This window comes from Mustela nivalis, assembly GCF_964662115.1.
Source record: "Mustela nivalis genome assembly, chromosome: X".
Classification (NCBI taxonomy): Eukaryota; Metazoa; Chordata; class Mammalia; order Carnivora; family Mustelidae; genus Mustela; species Mustela nivalis.
Window position 1 is genome coordinate 90,796,318 of NC_139040.1, and position 7,593 is coordinate 90,803,910.

Consider the following 7,593-nt stretch of genomic DNA (forward strand, 5'->3'; position numbering starts at 1 on the left):
TAGGTTGGGGACCTCATTCTACATTCTTTAAGGTTCTTTTTTGTGAGTCCTCAATAGTTAGGATCCACCTAGGTGTCTTTCGAGCAAATGCCATTATTAGGAGGAATCGGTTTTTGAATATACAAGAGCCCCCTCCCACTCCGATGCAACTGCCCTTCCAAACTCACCCACATTCAATCTCAAATTCAAATGCATTTGACAAAGAACAGGCTCATCTAAGCAAGACCCTAAAGCAATGCAACAAGTTTACCATTCTGTACCAGGTATTTCCAGCAATGGTGATATTAATGCAAATAAATCATGTATCTTATCCTATAAGTAGTCACATGCACAACTCTAAATGTAACATTAAAATGTGGTAAATGATTTAATAAAAGTAAATTAAAAGTATTAGAGAAACACAATGGAAAGTTAATAATCTTCTTGGGGAAACGGGTGGGAGAAGGCTTCATAGCAGAGGTTATACATAATCTAGACTTAAATGACAAAGAGGTTCCCAAGTAGAGTGGGGAGCTTTCCCGGAAAAGAAAGTCTGCTCTCAAGCTGAGGCTTGAACATGCTGAGCACAGCTTGTGCAGGGACACCCCAGCTGTCTGGAGTGTGGAATATAAAGAATGTAATTGGGGACGAGTTAGAAAGGGGCTGAATGCTAGGCTGCGGCCAGGCTGGTGAGAAAGGGAAGCAGAGAAGACTGCAGCTTGAGGAAAAGGTTTAAGAAAGAAGAAAGGCTGATTTTGTCAGTCAAGAAAAGTCAGTACAAGTCTGTGCCTTTACATTTATTACCTCAGTTGATCCTCACAACAAAACTGGGAAGAGTACACAATACAAATACAGTTCTTTTCCATTTTAGAGGCCTCGATGTGTTAAGGGACTTACTACACAGGACAAACTATTAAGCAGCATAGATCCCCCAGCTCTTTCCAGGGCTCTTCATAAAAATACCAGGAAGTCTCTCCAATCATACTCAAAAGCACTCCAAAACAGTCCAGGGTCCAAAGCGAACGGCTGCATTGTAGTAGTGTAAGAAGACAAAATGAACATATTTTTTTAAGAAGCAACTGGATTTCTAAACCAGACAACTTAGCATCTTTGAGCCTTAATTTTCTCATTTGCAATAGAGGAATACCACCACTTACTTGCTGACGCAGAAGTAAATGTGTATGTGCAAAACTTAACCCACAGTAGGCCCTCAAAATAAGTGGTGAATCTTACTTTCCCTCTCTTCGCCCAAACCCAAACCTATTTTCCATCTCATCTTTCAAAACTCAGCCAAGCAGCAATAAAGCCAAATTGGGTGCACCCACCCTTAACTGCGCTCTATGAAAACCACTTGCCCTGCTGTTATTATTCACACCTCGGACTATTTTTTTATGGATGACCAAAGACTCGTGTTCTGAAACTTTTATCTTTCAAGGGGAAAGAAAAAATAGAACTCAGCAGGCTAGAAAACTTTCAGCTGATGATATCACAGGGTAAGTAAACCTCAGAGAGAATAAGCTTATTCAGATGGTATTCATACACCACCGTCATTTTCCCTGACACTGATCACTTGCTTTGGGGGGCACGCACGGTGACTTAAGTAACTCATTTCTCTGCCATTAGGAAGGAGGAGAGGATTGACACCACTAAAAACAAGCTTTCATTAAGGGACATTCAGCAGAACATTCTTGACTTCTACCACCTACAGAACGGGCTGTTACTTGGATGAGAAAATTATAATCCTTTTCATTTTCCAGACTTTCCATCTTCCACACGTATACACTGATAAGTGTGGGAGACTCCACTGAGCACCCCAGGACTTGTGCTAAAACCCAAAGAGGGGCAAGTGGGCTCATTTAGAAGCCCAGTTGCTTAGACTCCAAAACTATAGATCAAGACAGTCTACAGGAAACAATAGCAACTTCATTTTATATCTAAAAGCAGGTTACAGATAGCAAGACACTGGGGAGAGAATGCAGCATGGTGTCCATGAAAGCAGCACTGGGCTGGGAAGAATGCCTAGGATCTAGCTCTGACTCTACCCCTGGCTGGAGGGATGAGGCTAGGCAAGTCCCTTTTCCCTCTCTAGGCCTTTGTTTCCCCACCTAAGAAAATGAGACAATGGGACCAAAGGAGTCACCTAGCTATTCAAACCATGGTCAACAGACCAGCAACATTAGCATCACCTGGGAGCTTGTTAGCAATTTAAAATCCCAAGCCCCAAGCTAGACCTACCAAATCTAAAAATGCAAGTTAACAGTATCCCCTAGGTGATTTGTATGTACTTCAAAGTTTAAGAAGCACTGTTCTAGGGTCCTTTGACCTCTGACATTCTAGGATCCTAAGTGGACCAAAGCACAAAGCAGTGGGAAAGCCCAGAGCTGCAACGGTTGAAGTAGGGAATAGAAGAGAGCCAGGGGAGATAAAAGCGACAACAAGAGAGAGAGAGCACACGTTTCCATCCTCCTTCATACCCTCCGACCTGTAATTCAAAAGACGTCCCGCAAGTAGCACAGACTTAAATACCTCCCGTGGATGAAACTGATCCTCTACACTTGCACTTGTGAAAAGACTTTTTTGTAAATGTACTCTGATTCAGGCATGTTGTACTGTTCGCTCTGTCTGAAAGCTAGGACACAATCTCATTTCTTTTGCCATCTCACCCTCGAAAACACACTCCCTGCCCAACTTCGCGCAAACTGCTGACTGACAGCAGAACAAAACAAAGGTTTAATGGCAGGGATGCCTTGCCTGCCGGCGAGAGAAAACAGCGTGTTAACAAGGCGCTGGAGTGGTGCTCAGGCATCAACCCGCTTGTGACAGGGCCGGACATTCGAGCGGGCAATATAAGCTCAAACGCGCCTACCTCACACCGAGACTGAGGGCAGAACAGGAAAGATCCCGGACGCATTCCTAGACCAGGAGAGGCCCGGGAAATGAACGGAGCTCCGTGTTGTAGCGACCTGAGTCCTTCTCCACCTGGCCTGTGCTCGCTCCAGTCTGCCCAGTAGCGAATTTTGAAAATTACAGCCCCAGCAGGAAGCGCGGTGGTGATTGGTCAGCAGGGGGGCCAATCAGAGGGCACAGCTGCGGCGTCTGCTCTCCTAGCAAGGAGGGGCGGGGCTGGGTATTTTTAAATTGAGTTCTGCAGCTAATAGACTTCGCATTGGGGCGTGGTTTCGAGTACAATTGGTTGAACCCGGCAGGGCTGACCAGCGGAGTACTGGGTCGATTTAAAGAGGCGTTTTTATTTAAATAATCCTGTTGGAGGATGGGTGTGAGAGTGGCTGCAAAATGCAGATTCAGACCGATTAAAACATTAATATTAATAACCCTCTGTAGAGTTAAATGTTAACTCCTGCTGGCTTCACAGATCACCTTGTGAGGGAAGCAGGGCAGTAATTATTGCCCCTCTTTTATGGATAAGCATCCAAAGTGAAGTAGAGCTAATAGTAGCTAGCATTAATTTACCACTACCTCTGTGCTAAACGTTATATGTATATTACGATACATCTCCACTTGGATGTCTGATAGACACTTCAAACTCAGTTATGTTCACAATGCTTACCAAATCTGATCCTTCTTCCAATATCTCCCATTTCAAAAACTGGTACCACATGAAACTTGTTAATCAAGCCAGAAACCTGGGAATCATCCTCAATTCAAACTCTCTTCCATCACCTTACCTTCCCATATCCAATCCTTCAGCAAGTCCTATTGATTCTACCTTAAAACTATACCTTACATCCATCCACTTCTCTCCACCTCCACTGCCACCACAGTCTCTCATCTGGACCACTGTCAAGATCCTCCAAGCTGTTCTCCACCTTTCCAATCTTGATCTTCTCTAATGTAAATACAAGATCGATCTTTAAAAAAAGAAAAGAAAAATTATATCATCTTTCTCTCATGCTTTAGTGGTTTCCCACAGAATTTAATATCCAAACTCCTTACTCTTATCTATAAGGCCTTGTCTATATCATCAACCTCATCTCATACACTCTTTCTTTTTCACTACATTCCAGCCATAGTGGTCTTCTTTCAAAGCTTTGAATATAATAAAATCCTTCTCCTCAGGGTCTTTGTACATGATGTTCCTACTGCCTGAAACATTCTTCCCTCCATTCTTTAAATTACTTTTTTTCTGATGCTTCAAGTTTCAGCTTAATTGCCCCCTCTTCAGAGAGGCCTTCCCTGACCATGTAATCTAAAGTAGGATTCTCCTCCCACTCCTTTATACTGTATTTCATCCCCTACATTTATTTTAGAGTAATTACTATTATTTGTAATTTTTAATCTATCTCTTCATCCAAGAATGCAAGGTCCTTACCTAGAGAGTATTATGTTAAGTGAAGTAAATCCTACAGAGAAAGACAAATACCTTGTGATTTCACAGATATGTGGAATCTAAAAAACATAACAAATGAAAAAACCAAAAAACTCATAAGTAAAGATGTGGTATATATATACAATGGAATATTACTCAGCCATCAGAAAGGATGAATACCCACCATTTGTATTAACATAGATGGAACTGGAGGAGATTATGCTAAGTGAAATAAGTCAAGCAGAGACAGACGATTATCATGTGATTTCACTCATATGTGGAATATAAGGAATAGGGCAGAGGACCATAGGGGAAGGGAGGGAACACTGAATGGGAAGAGGTCAGAGAGGGAATCAAACCATGAGAGACTCTGGACTCTGGGAAACAAACTAAGGGTTACAGAAGGGAGAAGGTTAGGGGGAGGGGGTAACAGGGTAAGGGGTATTAAGGAAGTGTTGTGACAAGCACTGGGTGTTATGCAAAACTAATGAATCATTAAACACTACCTCAAAAACTAATGGTGTACTATATGTTGGCTAATTGAACAAAATAATAAAAAATAATAAATAAATAATAGAGTGAACTGGTAGTTGTGTGGGGGGATAGATAAAGGGGATTAAGGGATAAAAATTTCCAGTCATGAAAATGAAAAGTGAAGTGTAGGGAATATAGTCCATAATATTGTAATAATTTGTATGGTGACAGATAGTAACTACACTTATTATGGTGAGCATTTTATGATGTATGTAATTTTCAAATCACTATGTCATGTACCTAAAAATAATATATGTCAACTATACTTTAATTATAATTTTTAAAATTCTAAAAATATAAAATAAAACAAAAATAATACAAGACCCATAACTATATGGACCATATTCATTGTGCTCTATCTCCAGTCACTAGCATTAATAGTTCATATTTATCAATTGCTTACTATATGTTTGATGCCATTCTGGGACTCACAGTAATACAATGAGGTATTAATATCCCCATTTTACAGGAAAGAAACTTGGAGTACAGAGAAGTTTAGTAACTTGCCTGAGATCACACAGCTAGTAAGTATTGGACTGGGATTTACACACAAGCAATCTAATTTCAGAGACAAACACATAATCATTACCCTATACCTGCCTCTTAGATAAATGATTAAAAATATTTGTTAACTAAGCAAATTAGTATCTTCTTTTAAAGGTAATCACTATGGACAAGTACCCCAGTGGGATGCACTAAAGAAGAAATACAGTATTAACCCAAGTCACTTTAAGTTTTCTTTATTTTCCTTAATTTTTATTATTCAAGTATAGTTGACATACAATGTGATCTTAGTTTCAGGTGTACAATATAATGATTTGACAACTCTATACATTACACAATGATCACCATGATAATTGTAGTTACCATTTGTCAACGCACAACATGATTATAATATTATTGACCATATTCCCTGTGCTGTACTTTAATTTCCCTTTTTTATTTGAAAACTGCAAGTTTGTACCTTCACTTACTTACCCATCCCCACCTTCCAACAACCACCAATTTGTTCTTTCTTTATGAATCTGTTTCTATTTTTTGTTTGTTCATTTGTTTTGTTTTTGAGGTTTCACATATAAGTGAAATCATATAGTATTTGTCTTTCTTTGTCTGACTTATTTCACTTAACATTACACCTTCTACATCCATTCATGTTGTCATAAATGGCAAGATCTCATTTTTTACAGCTGAGTAATGTTCCCTTTTATACACACACATACAAACATGCACACACACACAAAATATCTTCTTTATTCATCTATCAATGGACACTTAGGTTGTTTCCATTTCTTGGCTGTTGTAAATAAAGCTGCAATAAACATGGGGTGCATATATATACATATCTCTTCAAAATTAATGTTTTCACTTACTTTGGGTAAATACTCAGTAGTAGAATTACTGAATAATATATTTCTATTTTTAATTTTTTGAGAAACCTCCATACTATTTTCCACAGTGGGTGTACCAATTTACATTCTCACAAATGGCACATGAGGGTTCCCTTTTCTCCACATTCTTGCCAATACTCTCTTATTTTACTTATTTATTTATTTTTTGATACTAGTCATTCTGACTGGTTGCAAAGTGAGATCTGTGGTTTTGATTTTCTTTTTCCCTGTTGATCAGGGATGTTCAGCATCTTCTCATGTGTCTGTTAGCCATCTGTATGTCTTCATTGGAAAAATGTCTACTCAGGTCCTCTGCCCATTTTTTCATTGGATTATTTGGTGTTCTGGTGTGGGGTTGTATAAGTTCTTTATATATTTTGGTTATTAACTGTTTACCAAACATAGCATTTGCAAATATCATCTCCCATTCAGTAGGTTGCCTTTTCATCTTGTTGATGGTTTCTTTCACTGTGTATAAACTTTTCTATTTTGGTTTGGTCCCAATAGTTCATTTTTGCTTTTGTTTCCCTTGCCTGAGAAACATAACTATGTTTCTAAGACTGATGCCCAAAATATAACTGCCTATGTTTTCTTTCAGGAATTCTATGGTTTCAGATCTCACATTTGGGTCTTTAATCTACTTTGAGTTTATTTTTTTATATGGTATAAGAAAAGGATCCCCTTTCACTCTTTTGAATATAGCAGTCCTGTTTTTCCAATGCCATTTATTGAAAAGACTGTCCTTTCTCTATTGTGTATTCTTCCCTACTTTGTCATAGATTAATTGACCTTATAAGCATGGATTTATTTCTGCGTTCTCCATCCTATCCACTGCTCTATGTGTCTATTTTTGTGCCAGTGCTATACTGTTTTGATTACTTTAGCTTTGTAATATAGTTTGAAATCAGGGATCATGATACCTCCAGCTTTGTTCTTCTTCCTCAAGATTGTTTTGGTTATTTGAGGTCTTTTGTGGTTCCATACAAATTTTAGGATTATTCTAGTTCTGCAAAAAATGCTATTGGTGGGGCACCTGGGTGGCTCAGTTGGTTGGACATCTGCCTTCATCTCAGGTCATGATCCCAGGACTCTGGGATCAAGCCCCAAGTCAGGTTCCCTGGAGCCCTCTTCTCCCTCTCCCTCTGCTGCTCCCCCTACTTGTGCTCTCTCGTGCTCTCTGTCAAATAAATAAATAAAATTTTTATTTTAAAAAGTGGTGTTGGTATTTTGTTAGGGATTGCACTGAATCTGTAGACTACTTGGGTTAGTATGGACATTTTAACAATACCTTTTTTGAGAGAGAGAGCAGGGTTAAGGGCAGAGGGAGAGAGAGAATGAATCTCAGGCAGGTTCAGTGCTCAGTGC

At 39.3% G+C, this 7,593-nt stretch overlaps 1 protein-coding gene across 2 annotated transcripts in view; it reads right to left on the bottom strand.

Moving 5' to 3' along the window:
- CCNB3 (cyclin B3) overlaps positions 1 to 3,039 on the bottom strand; it is a 49,625-nt gene extending 46,586 nt beyond the window's left edge. The window contains exon 1 of one of the 2 annotated variants that reach the window (XM_082716918.1): positions 2,846 to 3,039. The gene's annotated coding sequence lies outside the window, so the exon portion shown is untranslated. The remainder of the gene's footprint in view (positions 1 to 2,845) is intronic. The other variant, XM_082716917.1, reaches the window with a different exon arrangement.
- Between the last annotated feature and the right edge of the window lie 4,554 nt (positions 3,040 to 7,593).